The sequence below is a fragment of the Musca domestica genome, unplaced genomic scaffold, assembly GCF_030504385.1.
Source record: "Musca domestica strain aabys unplaced genomic scaffold, Musca_domestica.polishedcontigs.V.1.1 5, whole genome shotgun sequence".
NCBI lineage: Eukaryota > Metazoa > Arthropoda > Insecta > Diptera > Muscidae > Musca > Musca domestica.
Window position 1 is genome coordinate 8,077,443 of NW_026712346.1, and position 20,606 is coordinate 8,098,048.

A 20,606-nucleotide genomic window follows, 5' to 3' on the forward strand; every position below is an offset into this window, starting at 1 on the left:
AATTCCTGCAATGAAACAAAGGTCAATTCGATTGAAAATTCAGGATTATAGAAAAACAAGGAGGCTATATGGAGGCTATACCAAAGCGTGGACCTATACATACAATGTTTCGGCGCACGAACTAGGACCCATTATGACTTACAAATACCATTTATCGGACAAATCCGTGAAAAATGTGGTAAAATCATCAAAATACCGAATATCGGGAGGTACCGTTATATGGGGCCTATACCAAAACGTGGACCTATACATGCAAAGTTTCGGCACCGTAGTTAGAATTATGAACTACAAATACCAATTTTTAGACAAATCAATGAAAAAATGTGGCAAAAATCATCAAAATACCGAATATCGGGAGGTACCGTTATATGGGGGCTATACCAAAACGTAGACCTATACATACAATGTTTCGGCACACGAACAAGGACCCATTATGACCTATAAATACCCATTTTCAGACAAATCAGTGAAAAAATGTTTTAAAAATCATCAAAATACCGAATATTGGGAGGTACCGTTATATGGGGGCTATACCAAAGAGTGGACCTATACATGCAATGATTCGTTACACGAACTGGGACCCATTATGAGCTACAACTACCAATTTTCAGAGAAATTCGTGAGAAAATGTGTCAAAATCATCAAAATACCGAATATTGGGAGGTACCGTTATATGGTGGCTATACCAAAACGTTGACCCATACATGCAATGTTTCGCCACCGGAGGTGGAACCCATTATGACCAAGAAATACTAATTTTTAGGCAAATCCGTGAAACAATGTGGCAAAAACCATTAAAATACCGAATATCGGGAGGTACATCTATATGGGGACTAAACCAAAACGTGAACCGATATATCTCATTTTCAATACCAACCATCCTAGACACAAATCTATATATATAAAAATCAATTGTTGTTTGTTGGTAACGGAATCAGTTGAAAACGGCTGGACCGATTTGCATAATTTTTTGTACAAACGTTTGTCATACCCCGAGTTAGGTTTTTAAAGAAAAAAATATTGACCACACCTGCTTTTACGCCCACTATTTCGATTTATCTAAAATCTTTATATTTGCCAAAATAGTGAAGATATCGGTTTCAGAATTATTACACGAGATGCTGTTGGCTTTCCATCCAACCCTAAGTATATATTTAGGGGCTGAGGAACGCGCCTACTTTTAAATCTATCTCTCTATATGTAAAAGAAAGTTGTGTTAGTTACTACTCTTATAACATAAAGACCGCCGGTCTGATTTTAACGATTAAGACAAATTCGGAATTGCCTCTTGGCAGAAAAGAATAAAATCCAAAAAAATCGCGTAAAAATGTGAAATTTGAACATTTTCATTTCGACTTTTAAAATGTACAATAGTAATGTTTTATATTGCATATTTTTTTCCATTTTGACTTACTATTTTCGAATGTACATTTGTAGTGTTTTTTTTTAATTCTAATATGATGTGTAGGTTTTTTTTGGGTAGTATAAAGCCACAACGGATAAAACTGTTATTTATAGATTTTATTCGTTGTCGCTTTATATGAAAATTCTAAAATCGAGAAAAATCGACAATTTTTCAATGGAATCTAATTTCAAAATAATAGTACATTCTACCGACAAATTTCGTAAGGACCTTTAAAAATTTGCCGCAAAAAAAAAATCAGCGAACCAGTTGAAGATTCTTTTTCTTTTTTCTATATTGAAGTGTACATTTTTTTATTGGTTTGAATTCTGAATGAATAGTATTAAAAATGAAATGAGGGCGCAATACGATGTTAAATGCTTTCTACTCCAGGACCTACATCGTGCTTCAGCTGGAAGATGCGAACACATTTAAACAAACAAAAATGACCAAAGAAGCGTTATGGGGCTAATTTCAAAAAGTGGACCTACTTCTTTCAATAAATTGTCAAATGAGAACACAAAATGCAAAATACATTGGGACTGCAATCAGTCAAACGCCGACTATAAAGAACGCAAAATAGAAATTCTACCTAAACATTCAAGATACCTTTAATCGCTTTGCCAGGTCATGATATGGATCATAACCCCTGATAACGGAACAACCCGATTTCAAGTATATTCTACATTTTAACCATATTTTTCGTACTAATTTTAGCTTATGTTGATAATTTAAGAAGAAACCATCTTTGCAAAAAATTATCACGTTTTGGTATCACCATCATATGATTTAAGGTATTTTCGTGGTCTTGCTCACTTTTTCATTTTTTGGCCCTTATTTGACATCTTTGTTTCTAAGGGGGAAGAAAACCTCTACTTATAAATTTTTATTTTTCGGAAAAGCGCGCATCTTAGTCTTGAGACTACCTGGGGTAAAAAACCCCGGAGTGGAAAATCATCTTATGAATTTATTTAAGTATAGTCCCCACATTAGTATACACCCAAGTCCACTTTCCCAACCAATGTGTGGTCAGAAAAGAAAATTTGGTATTCTATTGAATTTGTAACCCCCAAGAGAATATTGGTTGGGAACGTAGATTTGGGATGTACGTCTATATGAAATAAACTCCGAAATGTCAATCTGGGACTCATTCAGCCGGAAATTGTGGCAGAAACATGAAAAAAAAATACGAAATTATAAAGGAACTTTATTGGATCTCCACCGCAAAATTTAAATGACAAACAATTAATGTCCATCATACGGTAATCGGAGCAAAAGAGTATTTTTTGGCTATTCTGACTACATTCTGCCTTCAAGTATGAGGTGGACAAAACTGAATACCACGCAGTACGGGATTTTAAACGTTGGAAATACAAATTTCAAATTATAGCTTATTTGAATGCTTTTTACAATATCAAAAATTGAGCTGAATTTTCACATGGGGCTATTATAGATGTTCTTTATCATATAGGTATTTAACACTCAAATTAAAGCCTATAGATGAAAAATAAGATCAGGCTCTTTAAAATATCTAAAACCGACGGTAATTATAATTTTTGCCATGAATATTAATTTATATTTAGTCATAGAGTCATTACTCATAATCAAGTCATTACTTATAATCAAAATTGGAGTAATTATAATGGCGTCATTACTTATAATCAAAATTGTGCCGCCTACATAAGTCAGATCTGTGATTTATTATGCTTTAAAGACTAAAAGTACGGGCCGGCAACGCGGACCGGGCCAGCTAGTATATATATATATATATATATATATATATATATATATATATATATATATATATATATATATATATATATATATATATAAGAACAGAGTTTCAACAAGTGTCGTATTTGCTCCAGGATAAATTCAGTGCCAATGTGCCAAAATCCATCCAACTTGGCCTGAAATTACATATTTGGTGCACAATAAACATGAAATTGTATGAAGATATATATGGAAGCTATATTCAAATCTGAACCGATCTCGATGAAGTTTGTAAGAAATGTTTTTGAATTATATTTGGGCATATTACGAATGTGAGGAACTTAAACCCCAAATCGCATGAATCATATATACGAGAGCTATAACTAATCTATACCGAGTTTCACCAAATTAGAAGTACTTCCTTCAGGATTGAATTCGCTCGGATGTGCCGAAATATTGGATACATATTAAACATGTCGCGCACAATAAAATTTTAATCGGATGAAAATATATATAAGAGATTACCGATTACCAGATATACTTCTAGACTGAACCTGGCTGCGTGTACTTAAATTGATTTGATTCGGGCTGATATTACGCATTTGGTGCACAATACTTATGAAATCGGACGACACTATGTATGGGAGCTATATTCAAATCAGATCTGTTTATTACAATTTCCATAGATTTCCAATTGAATGATTCTTTTTCTCTTTATAAGGTAAAATATTTTCTTTGTATCAAATGACATTACTCTCTTAGTCATAAGACTGACGTTGCAGAAAAGCGAAAAAGAGACATAAATAAAATTGGTCGTTTAGTATCGTGTTATCGATCTTCAGACGTATCAACATCCGGCACGTATATTCGAATCCTTATATTGTAAATTTGTTAAAATAAGCTGTTTAACTAAAATAATAAAAAGTATAGTATAATGATAAATAAATATGGTGCAAAAGGCACGTCAAACCCCATTATCGTCGCTATATTCTCAAACAAATTCTCTCCAATATTCATAATTGGAACAAGTGAAAAAGCAGTAAGTTTGGCCGGACCGAACTTTGAATACCCTCCACTTTTTTGAACGATTTAGGAAATTTTCAAAAAAATTTAAAAATACCGAATATCGGAAGGTGCTGATATATGCGGCCATATACGATATTGTGTACCTATAAAGACAATTCTCTTTCAGAGGTTAAAGTACACACAAGGAACTCCTTGTGTTGAATTTCAGACAATTCCATCGAAAAGTGTGGCTAAAATCATCAAAATACCGAATATCGGCGGGAACCTTTATATGGAGACTATACCAAAACGATGACGGATATATATCATTTTCAATACCAACCATCCTAGACACAATACAAATTGTTCTGCTTAATTTTGACGCTCTACGTCAAATAATGGGGCTGTATCTTGATTTAAATTGAGAGATTGACAGACGGACATCCTTAAATCGACTTTTATGCTGATTATGAATATATATACTTTATGAGGTCTTCGAGGAATATTTAGGGATGTTACAAACGGAATGACAAAGTTAATATATCCTCCTTTCTAAGGTGAAGGGTATGATAACATGCAACCTTTAGAACATGTATTACTTCCCTATTTTTTAATATATTCATCTAATTTTTGAGAAATTTTATTAAAATTCCAACCAAATTCATGTATTTTCCTTTACAATGCTATTAATTTATTAAAACATTTTCTAGTACTAAAATTGTACTCAGTAACACCGACGGGTGCGAAAAAGCACCACCCCCTGCACGAGCAAGAGGTAGAGATAGGGGGCTGAATTTTTGTGCGCGGAATATGAGTGACAATATGGCATCCTCCACTAAGTTTCAACATTTTTCTCCCACTAATAAGGGAGCCGGCGTAATTGGTTAACGGGTCCCAGTTCGTGGCGAGACATTGCATGTATAAGTCCACTCTTTGGTATAGCCCCCATATAAAGGTACCTCCCGATATTCGGTATTTTGATTGTTTTTGCCACATTGTTTCACCGATTTGTCTAAAAATTGGTATTTGTTGGTCATAATGGGTTCCAGCTTCGGTGGCGAAACATTGCATGCATGGGTCCACGTTTTGGTATAGCCCCCATATAACAGTACCTCCCGATATTCGGTATTTTGAAGGTTTTCGCCACATTTTTTCACTGATTTGTCTAAAAATTGGTATTTGTAGGTCATAATAGGTCCTAGTTCGTGTGGCGAAACATTGTATGTATAGGTCTACGTTTTGGTATAGTCCCCACATAACAGTACCTCCCGATATTCGGTATTTTGATGATTTTGACACATTTTTTCACGAATAAACATAAATTTTGATGCTCTACGTCAAATGATGTGGGCTGTATCGTGATTTCAACAGACAGACAGACGGACAAGATGTTACGAGTGGCTTTTTAAACACAGCTTTACAACATCTTTGCTTTTATAATTCGTTCATTGGTTCATGGTCAGAAAGCATCAAAACCCCTACATCCTGTAAAAAGGTAAATATAATTGTTTCACGAATAATTATAAATAAAATACACAGTCCACGACTAATTTGATAAAATTCTAATAACCTTGTGTTTTATTTATCTTCTTTCATTTTGCGACGCAAATATTGGTCCAATCAAGAAGTATTATTTAATTAAGAACCGACGGTGTTTTGCAACGCGCTGGACCATTGGGTGTAAATTGCAGTTTCAAAAATAACTAAAATTTAATTAAATTTTAATTGCGTTTCGACAATGTGTTCCTTATTTTTCGCCTTTGTAATTTAAATATTATTTTATAAATATAATATAACATATTATATATCGAAAACAAAAAAATCTGTTTTTGCTATAAAACATTTTTTATTTTGAATTTTGTTGTTGTTGTTCGCTAGCTATTGAATTTCAGTGTCAGCGCGAATAATCGATTTGAGGTCCCTTATATTTGCTTTGAAGACTGTGTCCGCGGGTCTTAAATAATTCTTTTGGCCTCATTCAGCCGATCCTTGATTTCAAAACATGTTTCGTAATGTATTTGATTTAAACACGGGCTTTTTTTTCCTTCGTTACAATTTTTTCTCTACCCTTCTATACGTTCTTCCTGACTTCGTGGGCAAAGCCAAATATAGCAATAAAAATAACGAGTACCTTTTTAACCCCTCTTTGCGTCATCTTAGTTCTTTTAATTTGTTCAAATTAAACTTGCTCATTGTTTCACGCCCAGAAAGCATCAAAATATACCCAGTAAAAAGGTAAATGTAAACAGTTAGCTTTAAGTAATTTCCCAATTTCCTGTGATTATTATTCAAACTTAAAATCGGTGAAAATACTTAAAAAGTAATTCAAAGTAAATTTACACATTTTTTCGGAATTCATATTAATTATTTTATTAATTAGTTCCTTCGTATTTACTAAGTCAAATAAAGGTTTTAGCTGATGCTATAGCTAAGTTAAAGGTGATGTTACAAACGGAATGACAAACTTAATATACCTTTCCTACTATGATAGAGGTATTAAAAGAGTTGAAGTGAAATCAAATGTCAGAAGTGTGGAAGGAATCTTTTCACAGTAATGGTTTTGGAAATGGGAAACAATGTGAGTGCAATGAACACCAATGCAATAGCAAAGGTACTACTAGCGACAGCCCAAGTTGAGATAAAAACATTATAAGGGAAGTTCGTGATAGTGTGAGCCCTGATAGATCAAGGGTCGCAAATTATTTCAATTTCTGAGGACGATGCCCAACTATTGGTAGCAGCAATATTTCTATATTGATTTAGAGACAACGCAATTCTCAGTGCGCAATGATAAAATGTTTTGTTAGGATTAAAGTAGGCTAAGTTAGATTAGTGTACGAGCTATTAAGATAGATAATGGAAATAAAATCGAAACAGAATCGTAACTACATCCGAACGTAAAGGCTGTTCTTTCCTTCTCAACTAAACATTCTTGGAAAGTGGTATCTCGTCACTTTGAGATCGTACTAACTATTGAACCATCACCTTTACCTTAGCTATAGCATCAACTAAAACCTTTATTTGACTTAGTAAATACGAAGGATCTAATTAATAAAATAATTAATATGAATTCCGAAAAAATGTGTAAATTTACTTTGAATTACTTTTTAAGTATTTTCACCTATTTTAAGTTTGAATAATAATAATCACAGGAAATTTGGAAATTACTTAAAGCTAACTGTTTACATTTACCTTTTTACTGGGTATATTTTGATGCTTTCTGGGCGTGAAACAATGAGCAAGTTTAATTTGAACGATTTAAGAGAACTAAGATGACGCAAAGAGGGGTTAAAAAGGTACTCGTTATTTTTATTGCTACATTTGGCTTTGTCCACGAAGAAGAATTATTTAAGACCCGCGGACACAGTCTTCAAAGCAAATATTAGGTACCTCAAATCAATTATTCGCGCTGACACTGAAATGCGTAATGTGTAATCGTAAGATGAGGCGACAGTTCATCCACAAGTACTGGACACAATTTAAGACTGTCAGCGAGTGACCGACGAACAATCATATGCAGTGCGTATGGGTCGAAAAGGGCTCTGACAGGGATCCGCTCTCCATTTAAAATCAGCTGAACCACCATGGTAGGCCTGAGCGTTGCTACGTCCTGTATAGCTGATATTGGCCGATTCCCAACGCGGGTCTTTTTAGCCTGTTGGAGACGGAGGACGTTTTGAAGTTGTAAGCTTGCGTAGCTTTTTGGGGTCTTAGGAAGATTGGATGCGAAACCACTGGTTCTCCTGGAAGAATTTCAGCGACCGCCGTGTGCGAATTTCTTATATCCTCCGAAGGAGGATCAGATTTCGTAAAATGTTCACAGGGTATGGTGGAATACACTACTATGAGGATAACAGTTGCCAACGAAAAAGTATCAAAAATTGTTATTAAAAAAAATAAAAATGTCGATAAAACCGTCTGTAGGGAGAACGAATTGTGACCGTTTTCAATAGCTAGCGAACAACAACAACAAAATTCAAAATAAAAAATGTTTTATAGCAAAAACAGTTTTTTTTTTGTTTTCGATATATAATATGTTATATATATAATATGTTATATATATAATATGTTATATTATATTTATAAAATAATATTTAAATTACAAAGGCCAAAAATAAGGCCTTTTAAATTTTATTTAATTTTAGTTATTTTGAAACTGCAATTTACACCCAATGGTCCAGCGCGTTGCAAAACACCGTTGGTTCTTAATTAAATAATACTTGTTGATTGGACCAATATTTGCGTCGCAAAATGAAAGAAGATAAATAAAACACAAGGTTATTAGAATTTTATCAAATTAGTCGTGGACTGTGTATTTTATTCATAATTATTCGTGAAACAATTATATTTACCTTTTTACAGGAATGAACGAATTAAAAAAGCAAAGATGTTGCAAATCTGTGTTTAAAGCTCTATTTTTTTAATGTAGCCAAATTCGTTCTAAATGGTGGAGGGTATTCAAATTTCGGCCCAGCCGAACTTAAAGCTTTCTTACTTGTTTTACTTTCCTTTAATATTGTTGTACCAGAATAGTTATTACATCCACTAGTTTCTGGAAAGTTTTTGACTTCATTATAAGTTGCATTATGCTTACGTATTATTATTACGGAAAACATTGGATCGGCATGCTCGAATGGTATTTGAAGATATGGTATATATCATTTACGTTATGTAGAATATTTCTTATATTTGATGTATGTCGATAATGTAAAAATGTCGATATAACCGTCTGTAGGGAGAACGAATTGTGACCGTTTTCAATAGCTAGCGAACAACAACAACAAAATTCAAAATAAAAAATGTTTTATAGCAAAAACAGATTTTTTTTTGTTTTCGATATATAATATGTTATATATATAATATGTTATATATATAATATGTTATATTATATTTATAAAATAATATTTAAATTACAAAGGCCAAAAATAAGGCCTTTTAAATTTTATTTAATTTTAGTTATTTTGAAACTGCAATTTACACCCAATGGTCCAGCGCGTTGCAAAACACCGTTGGTTCTTAATTAAATAATACTTGTTGATTGGACCAATATTTGCGTCGCAAAATGAAAGAAGATAAATAAAACACAAGGTTATTAGAATTTTATCAAATTAGTCGTGGACTGTGTATTTTACTCATAATTATTCGTGAAACAATTATATTTACCTTTTTACAGGAATGAACGAATTAAAAAAGCAAAGATGTTGCAAATCTGTGTTTAAAGCTCTATTTTTTTAATGTAGCTAAATTCGTTCTAAATGGTGGAGGTTATTCAAATTTCGGCCCAGCCGAACTTAAAGCTTTCTTACTTGTTTTACTTTCCTTTAATATTGTTGTACCAGAATAGTTATTACATCCACTAGTTTCTGGAAAGTTTTTGACTTCATTATAAGTTGCATTATGCTTACGTACTATTATTATTACAATAAACATTGGATCGGCATGCTCGAATGGTATTTGAAGATATGGTATATATCATTTACGTTATGTAGAATATTTCTTATATTTGATGTAAATAATCTGATTACCTGGTTCCATAGTACTTGTTTTTTTTATTCGCAAAAACAAGTGCGTATAACGGAAGGTGCAAAACTGAGTACATGCCTTTTTTTCTCTTACATTTCTTCTTGTATTATTGTAGTATTTAGGTTTTTTCTTACGAATTGAATACGTAATCGAGAGACAAAAAAGGTGCAAAACTGAGTACATGTCTTTTGTTTTTGATTTTTTTTATCTCTTACATTTCTTCTTGTATTACTGTAGTATTTAGGTTTTTTCTTACGAATTGAATTGAAGCTGATGAACATGCTTATGCTAAACATAGAATCACTTTTGCTCCCCACTATATGTATATATATATATATATATATATATATATATATATATATATATATATATATATATATATATATATATATATATATATATATATATATATATATATATTTTTTGTTTTTTTTTTTTTTTTTTTTTTTTTGTTTTTCATTGAGCTTGGTTTCCTGCACCGCTGCGATCTTAATATTCCTCCGATTCATAAAATCATAAAATTCTAAAATCCACTATCTCATCAAATTTACCTCGGAGTCCGTTGCACTGTACGGAATTGGAACAGCAACATGTGGCGTTAGGTGCTGCGGTAAAGGTTGCTATTCTGGAGACTGCGGTGGAGTTCCATACTCCGCCGACTACTCGGAAGTTGACGACAAAGTCGTGGTCTCACTGGGGACTACGTTGGTACAGCACGATGCAACATAGTCCCTATCGCTATAGTCTCGCAACCGGGTTAAACTGGAACAATTCCTAAAATGAACCCACCCTCTGCATCCATTACAACGCACCGAGACTGATCTATTGTGAATGGTGTTTTGGTAATCCGTACAGAACCATGGTCCGGGGTTTTTCTCGGCTCGGCCCGGCACGAACCAAAAGAATCCGGAGCAAGCATTCCGGGATGTGCTGCTCCCAATACAGAAAAATAAACAAACACGAACATGTATACACTGGGTTGGCAGCCGCTGGCCGAAACTGGAGTGTTGCTGTTTCGGGTCAATCCGGTATCGAAACATTGAAATTGAAAAACTTCCGCGAAAAGGTGTTCTACCAGAAGCCAGATGCCAAATAAGGGCAAAATCATTTGGGATTTTTATTTACCAACCGAAAAATTTCCTAACCCCAAGATTGTCTGCGGCGCAATGTATTTACTGACGATAGCGCATAGTGTCCGTATAATGTTACCTATGATTTAAGGTTACTTTTAAGGGTTTGGAAGAATTTTCCGAGTATATGAATCCTTTTCTTACTATATTTTCAATTCACTCCACCATTTTATATAGTCCGCATATTACATATTCGGTATTTCACTGAAGTCCCAATAAATTTTGCATTTTGAGTTCTCATTGGATGGATTATTTCCATATCTTATCATGTATAGAAAATGTGCACTTTCTCGGTTTTTTTTCAATATGAATTTTCAATTCCAAAAGGCAGTCTGAAACAATTCTACACAAAATTCCATATCATAATAAAACAGTCAATTTTTTCAGTTCCGAGATTTTTCTCCAAATTTTCTTTCTTGACAACCAACAAATTGGTTTATAAATAGATTAAAAAGTAAGCGTAGTCTGTGCCTCAGCCCCCAAATAAATACTTAGGATTGGGGGGGAGGGGTTTGGTAATGAACAGTATGTCGTTAAATAATTTTAAAAACTATATCTTCATTATTTGGCAAATATAAGGATTTGAAATAAATCGCAATAGTGGGCGTAAAACTAGGGGTGGTCAATATTTTTAAAAACCTAACCCGGGGAATGACGAACGTTTGTACAAAAAGTTATGCAAATCGGTACAGACGTTCTCTTTACCAACGAACAACAAATGATTTCTATATATATATGTATCAGGTCCGTCTACATTGTGATATAGCCCCCCTCAAATGATATAGCACCTTTCAAATTCCTTAAATTTTGCTAATTTGAGATTTTAGAAAGAACAACACATTCTTTCAAATAATTATAAGAATAGGACCATGATTTTGTATAACCCTTATATGAAGGTATCCGCTGATTTCAGCTATTTGATTTTACCTTTATTTGGTATCTGACTTCTAATGGTGCAGAAGACCAGTTTGCGGAAATTTTTCAATGCCAATGTTTTGGAGAAGCGCCCATAAATAAATATATATAAGCGCCCATAAATAAATACATAAATATGTAATATTTCGAGAGTTTTAATAACATTTTTGAATTGATTTGGCACAAAATGTGTGTTTAGGCTGAAAAATAGGATCATAGGATCATGTGAAACACACACTCCATGTTCAGCATATGCATGTTGACCGCTCATAAAACGTAAACCAATGAACCAAATGAAACAAACTTTTTTCCCGGAATACTTCTTTTATTAGTAACAAATATACTTAAATACTACAATAAGAAATGTAAGAGAGAGAAATAGAAAACATCTGAAGTGTTGCAACATTGGAACCTATTTGAGCAACTTATCGAGCATCCCGAGAGTGATAGGGCGAGGCGAAGAGTATTACGTCGTATCAGATCTCTTCCCGCCGATTAGGAACAACCACAGTTTACGATAGGTGATGTTGCGAATGTCATCCGAAACGCTAAGTCATCTAAAGCGTTGGGCCCGGACGGAATATCAATGGTAATGTTGAAGCAAATGGATACACCGGGAGTTGAGTATCTAACCAAAGTCCTTAACTAGCCACCCACTTAGTTCCCGAGCCCTGGAAAATGGGCAGGGTGGTCCCGCTACTGAAGCCTGGCAAGGATGCCAGCAAAGGCGAATCATACAGGCCAATTTCGCTTTTGTCGCCAGTAGCAAAGACTCTCAAGGGCTTACTCCCCCCCAGTATCAGAGGAAGCTATTCAGTTGCTAACCATCAACACGGTTTCCGTCCACTACATAGCACTACAACAGCATTTCACGCCATATCCACACATATCAGTCGAGGACTCAACCAGAACAGGCCGTGCCATAGAACAGTAGTGGTGGCTCTCGACCTATCAAAGGCCTTTGATAAAGACAAAACTTTGGTTTTCAACTAATCAGGTTGAGCCATGCTAAGGTGTTGTCAGCATGGTAAGCAAACCCATCCTGTTCACCATAAAATCCACACTAAGGAAATTAATATCATATGGTAAACCCACTGTTTGTTACCCTACATTACCTTTTGGACCCTTTAAATCAAACCCTTAGGATTCAATTCAATACATGATTACAAAAATCATTGATTTATTGAAAAAAAATTCCATTAGAGACTAAAACGAATTAAATACTAACTACTAATTCCTTAATCATTATTCAAATCCAGAAATGATTTTAACCAAAAATTAAATTCACAACTTAAAAAGTTAATACAGGTTAAGGTAAAATTGTTATCAACAAACGCAATAATTTAATGATTATCCTAGAATTTATAAAGTTACTCTTTAAAAAAAAGTTATATGTGACAAGAAAATTCGCCAAAAAAATATTTTATACCAAATAACAAAAAGACAATGATTACCGGCTGATTGTTGGATGGATATGCATGGAAAACTAACAAAAAGTATTAAAAATACTAAAAAAAAAAAAATCAAAGCAAAAAATAACAAACAGATTTGGAGTTAATGTTAGTATGGTGATGCAGGGCTTTTCAAACTGTAGCCCACCAAAGAGCGAGTTAACAGACTTGTACTGATGTTAACAGTGGTTGGTCAGTTAATATAGCACACACCACAGCATATTCATCCAACCAGTACAGCACTATCTTTGATCAGCAGGAAATAAAGAGGAGCAAATACAAACGAGTTAGTTGTTGAGTTAACCTCTAAATACCAATATTAATAATTAATACAGATTTTTTTTAAAAGGACTTTAAACAATATATGTATATACAAAAAATTACGTTCCAAAAATATGCAAAATGAGAGAATGGACTAACGGTTTACTCCCAGAATGTGGTACTCATTTGTGTTTGCTCTGGATAAATGAAAGAGATCGTCACTTACTACTTATGTTGCTGGAGCTCCCACGACGAAAGGCCTTTCAGAGGGGGTGAGGTTGACAAAATAAACCACGATCTCCAAAACTTAAGGCGATGTTCAATGATTTTTCTTAATTTTTCTGCTGCAATAAACACTGTTCTTTTATAGTATTTGGCATATGTTTCAACGTTTTTTTTTTCTTTGGATCATTCTTCAAATGTTCATTTGCCAATCTCAATAGTTACACAGTTTAATAGAAGTTAAAAAATAACACTTTTTCTCTCATTTGGGTCATCAAATGTGTTTCACTTTCATACGTTTCCACTACCGCGTACAAGAACAAAACAAAGTAAATCTTATGCAACAATTGACAAAATCGGTATATAATAAAATGAACTAAACTAAATTTATATGAATCTGTTATTGAGTTTTCTGTTAAAAAGGCCAAACCACGAATTTTACACTGATTTCGGGATAGATTTTCATAAATTCTCGTATTAGAAACACTTTTAAATATAATTGTGGCGCTGTCAACTTTGTCTTGTTGATACCCCGACGGAACAAAATCAACTGTTTGCTGAGGATTTATATGGTACTCTTGCAGTTACCACCTTTAGGTTTCCAGGGTTTACCCAACGCAACTAAGGGGTAAAGGGAATCCTAGGAATATTGAAAAAGGAACACCAACGAACATTAGCTCTCGCATATTTGAGAGTTCCTACAGAATAATGATGAATCTTACCCAGTAAATATTAATATAGAGGACAACAGAAAAAAAACTCAGCTCCAGCTAGTTAATCAAAATCAATATAGGTTATTGAAAAAAAAAACAACACCTATGTGGTTGCTTCGATGATTGGCCAGCTTAATTTTCTGCTGACTACCAGAAAATTTACACCAAACTGGTAGAAAATGATTTAGAGCTCATCCGGGGTTTTTATACCTTGGCCTTTTTAATCCCAAATCCAAAGGACACACATCTTTAAACCAAAGGATACACAGCTTTAGAAGGTATGGCAGAAAATGTTCTTGTTGCAAAGAATTATACTCTGGGTGTTAATCGCTTAAAGAACAAAATCAAAAAGAACTTCATTCCATTATTCCACTAGCTTTTCTAGCCTCGGCTACATTAATGGGGTAAATAGCTGAATCACTAACATATGCATAAAGTTCCAAAATTCAATATGGCTCCAAAAATTTAACTGCTACATTCAAGCCTGAATGTCTATGTATACATAGTCACACAAACAAGAAAAAGTTGGTATAACGAAAGTAAACAGATTTCACCACTTGAGGTAGGGGAAATTTGGTAACACCAACAACAATTGAATTCGCCGATCATGTAAACACAACCTGACATTAATATTTATCAAATTTCATACTCTTTTTGCTGTATGCTTTTCTTTTCATAAGAGAAAAATACAAAAAATAGTTAAAAGAAGCGGAAAAAAAAATAAACATGACGGAACCGGGATTCGAACCTGGGTTTCCGGATCGGTAACCAAAGTCGCAACCACTAGGCCACTGCAGGTCTAGGACCTAGTATAGATAAGTGAATATATGAAATGGCAATCGATGTAGCAGCAAACTAGGTTACAACAAGAATTACAATTCTTCAGAAATCTATAAATAGAACAGTGTAAACAAGATCCACAAAGTGGATTACATTTTAGGAGAATATAAATATGTAGCGAGTAATGTTAATTAACATTAATTTCTATGCATACGAAACCAGAGATGTCAAACCATACTGTCTGAAGTGCCATATAAAATTTAAATATTCGTAATTCGTGAAAAATTTGCATGCCCTGCCATAGATTTTAGGTAAATTGAAAAATGGGCGTAAAATTATACGTGGTCACTTGTTCTTTTAATAAAAACCTAACTCGAGGTAGAAAGAATATTTAGAAAAAAAAAAATATCCAAATCGTTTCCGCCGTTCTCAACTGATTCAATTACCAACGAACAACAATAGGCGTGGTCAGTTCCTCAGCGGCCAAATAAATACCTAGGACTGGATGCAAGGTCAACAGTATCTGGTGTAATAATTTTCAAGCCGATATCTTCATTATTTGGCAAATTTATATTTATGCCAACTGTCAGAATTTTAGCTACAACCATTCACATAATGTCAAATATTAAATAGTAGTTTTAGGTGTGGCTATTTTGCAAAAACAAGGAAAATGTACAAAAGTGTATATGTTAGGACAACAAAACTAAAAATTCGGTTAAGCGGTCATAAATGATAAAATATTTAAACAATTAAAAGGGATGTAAATGGGATCACCCATGGTACACTAAGGAGGTAGAACAGCTTCGTAAAACTACAGAAATACAGCCCTGATGCTATGCCCGTTTACTTTCACAATTATTAAAAATTATATCTAACGAGTTGTTTTCATTTATTTGATATTTTTTGTTCATTTTTAAAATGGTTCAAATCGCGCGACAGATGAATGAAATGCCTGGATATTCTCTCAAAAATATGATCCTATCATTATCATTAATGCGCGCCCCGCAATTTATGTTTCTTCCAATCATTGATTTTGAAAATATTTTGCTTTTATTTTTCAAAACAATAAATACACACACAAAATTGGCAGAAGTCGGGCACACTTTAAAAAATTGTAATCAGCTGATAGCTCTACCTCACCTTTTTATTGTAACATGGGTCACCTATTTCCTCTATAATCGATAATATTGAAGAGTTGCTCGATACAACCATAAAAACATTACCCATAAAACCGAGAATATTAACGAAGTATGTCGATGACACATTAATAAATTATCATGCCAAACACCCACTAACTTTATTGAAAGAGTACTAAACATCAGCGGCGACAAATTTCGTTCCAACAATATTAATAAATTCAAAAATAGAACAGTGTTTGGCTTGCTTGTTTGGGATACCATAGTATTTTGTTGTTGCAAAATCGTCAGGCAAAATCCCATTATTGTTGTTTTTTATAAAAACAACGTTTGTTTATATGTTTATGTTTTTATAAAAAACAACAATAATGGGATTTTGCCTGACGATTTTGCAACAACAAAATACTATGGTATCCCAAACAAGCAAGCCAAACACTGTTCTATTAATAGACACAGGCACGGTCGACGAAGGGGTTTTTGTTGTAACAGACAAAACAAACTTACATGGTTATGTTACTTCGTTCAGGTTGAACGAAAGCATAACAAGTGGAGAAAGATGTAAATGTTTATAAGTGCGGTTGTAAGATTTAGAAGATTTTCCAAAAGAATTTTAGTTTTATGTAATTCTTTTGTTCCTCTTCTATTGAGCTTACGATCTCGTCACTTGGGTAAAAAAATGTTTTTTGTCATAGAAGTTATTTTTAAAATAACTTCTGGGGAGAATATCCCAGACAAGAAACAAGGGAACTGATGAGGATTGGTGGCTCTTTCCGAAACCTAGGTATTCCCTGCCTTACCCCCTGGTAAACATTACCATCGTTCTCCACTCATAAACAAACGTTGTTTTTATAAAAAACAACAATAATGGGATTTTGCCTGACGATTTTGCAACAACAAAATTCAAAAATATTTTAAAGACGACGAACTTATAAGACACTTAAGATACAAAAGACGGGACAATATTAAACAAAAACCAGAAAAAAAATTACAAATGCTCCACCTTTACAGGGTGTTTTTTTAAGCTCGATAGAACTTGAAATTGTAAAAAAATAACACAAAAAATTAAATTTTAATCAATTTTTTTTTATTCGAAAGATCAATACGTGACATTTGAAATGATTTCGGGCATATGGGCACCGCGGCTGTTCTTGATGAAGTGCATCCTGGACGTCCAATTTTTGGCCACTTTTTCGAGCACTGCTGGCCGCATGTCACGAATAATACGAACAATGCTGGCCTCCAAGGCGTCAATTATTGCTGGTTTATCAGCATAAGCCAGTGACTTCACGTAGCCCCACAGGAAATAATCGAGAGGTGTCAAATCGCACGAACTTGGAGGCCAATTGACATGTCCACTTCTCGAAATCAACTTATCGCCAAATTTTGATTTCAATAAGTCGATGGTTGCATTTGCCGTATGGCACGTAGCGCCATCCTGTTGAAACCACATCTCCTCCGGATCAATATCATCCATATTTGTAAACAAAAAATCATTGATCATTGCGGTAGCGATCTCCATTGACCGTAACGCGAGCTCCGGCCTCATTTTTTAAGAAATAAGGTCCGATGATGCCACCAGCGTGAAAACCGCACCACACGGTGCATTTTTCTGGATGTAATGGAGTCTGTAGGGTCTCTTGTGGATTGGTCTTACTCCATATGCGGCAATTTTGCTTATTACGAACCCGTTAAGCCAAAAATGCGATTCATCGCTGAACACAATTTTGCGATAAAACAACGGGTCATTTGCCAACTGATAAATTTGGATAATTTCGTAGCGTGAGTCTATTCATGATGATTTGTCAGAGTATACTGAAACAAATAAAAAAAGTTTCATCAAAATTTAATTTTTTGTGTTACTTTTTACAATTTAAAGTTCTATTAAAAAACACCCTTTAGTTTTGTTGTCCCAACATATACTTTTTTGTATATTTTTCTTGTTTTTGTAAAATAACCACACTCTAAACTATTCTTTTTGTTATATTTATTAGTGGGAATAGAAGTAATATTATTACATTACTTCTATTCCCACTGAATTGTATAACATTAATAATTATATAAAAAAAATAATGTCTAGAAGTACTGTGAAGTGCCATCCTAACAAATTTAACAACACTGCTCGAAACCTTCTTGGAATACGTTGTGCATACAAAAACAAAAACCAATGGTCCCTTGCAATATATTCTGCTGATTTTTTCTTTGATTATGTAGACGATCAACCTGAACCCCCTGCCTCCCACCTTTCAAAGTTCACAATAACATCAAAACCGGTTTGCTGTTGCACACACAAATCACCAAACAAAAGAAATGTTCTACTCATTTTCACTCTTAGCAAGTTTTACGCCTAAAAATACAAGTTATCGTTAAACAGAAACATTTGTCGTAAATATTCAAGAGTCTATATTCTGTCTTATAACAAAGAAGTTTCCCATCACTGAACTTAATACCGGCATTTCCAGTGAGTATGGAAATGTATATACATGTAATTTTACATATATATTTTAATAATGGCAGAATATATAAACATGCTTTATTTCTTTTCAGGTAAAGATTATAGACTCAAGTGAGGTCAATATTTGTGTTTAGGAATGAGATATGGCTGGGTTTTTTTTTTTTTTTTTAAAATCGAACTATAAGTGTACTAAAAGTGCAGAAAGGTACTAAAATTAAATCCAAAAAAAAATTGGAATGAAGAGCGATGATGGGGTGTAGAATAGATGAACCAAAAAATCAGTAAAAGCACTAAAACACTTAAAAGCAAAAGCATAAATTTCGTAATATTTGATATTATTTGAACAGATATAGCTAAAATCCTGACAGTTGGTATAAATATAAATTTAGGGAAGTATTGTGGATATAAGAAGCTGATTTTGGAAATGTGTACTAAGTATCAGAACTGTACTAGATTTGGTACATTTTAGGTGTGGATAAACTGATGGAGCTGGAATTTTGAAATGTTGATATTGTAGCCACTTTCAGTGTGTTGGGTTGTAAAAAATATACACAAAACTCGCACGAAAGGTTCTAAATTGTGTATTTGGGGAACGGTTAGAGCCATAATTCTGAAATTTGGAATGTGGGTCGCTGATGGGGTGTTAGATAGGTGTACCAACCTTCATATTTTATTTATTTATTTATTTATTTTTTTGGAAAATCGAACTTTAAGTGCACTAAAATCACTAAATTTGGTGCATGAACGCATAGAGCTAAAATCCTAACACTTTGTATAAGAATAAAGTTGGGGAATAGTTTTATTATAAGGGGTGGTTCAGGAAATATGTACTAAATATATGGTACTTGGATAAGAACTTAGTTCAATTCATGCATATTATTTGTCCTACCCCAATGCATTGTGAGCATTCTATAAAAAAAAAACAACATTACATGAAGGAATATAATCATCAAAAATAACGAACCTACTAAATTGTGGCTTAGACAGATTTTGCCATTTGGTGTACGAAAAGTACTCAATTTGATAGGGAGTGCAGTAGATTTTGGTGCTGGGGTCACTGTGGGAATGTAGCTTAATGTTATTGCTGTAACTAAATAAAATTTAAACCTCCCCATGGAGCGCCCAGCTCCACTCTTATCCGCAGCTCACCAGTGACGTCACTTTTCGTACGACTACCTGTACACAAAACCTCTTCGGCTTTGATTTCCTGGAACATTACATACAAAATCTCATTTCTGACGCCAACTAAAAAAACAAATCCATTGTTTTTTTAGTTGGCGTCAGCAAATATTCGAGTACTCAAGACTTCCAAAATCTGTATCTTAAACTTCTTACAACTCGCCACGCATTTTCTCTGGCTTCAACAAAAAATGTGCATTTGAATTAGTTGTTTGTTAAGAAGTTGTTTCAGTAATTGAGATTTTTTTTTTTCAAAAATTATCATAAGATTTAAAAAAAAAATCAAACGCAAATACTAGACGAAAATAAGAAAACTATATTTTTTAGTGTTTAAAACATATACTTCAGAAATTGTATTTTTTAAAATGAAAAAGAAGAAGTTCTATATATTTTTTTGTTTCTTAAAGTTCAAACAAACTATGTAATTAGCAACTAAATATGGAATGAGGAAATAGTTGCTAATATCTGAGATCGAACTTAACCAGAAAATACCAGCACTCTTAAAAGCATATAAAATTAAACATTTTTTTTTATTTCGCAATCGTAACTTTGGAAATGGTGTAAAACACAATTGAATTCATTCATACCCGTCACTCATTACACTTTGATGTCTAAAATCAAACTAAATTCCAAATTATCCATTAAAAAAACACAATTTTATATTTTTCCACTTTATACAAGAAACTTCGGGAGACTATGCTTAGTTCAATTCCACTTATGCGTA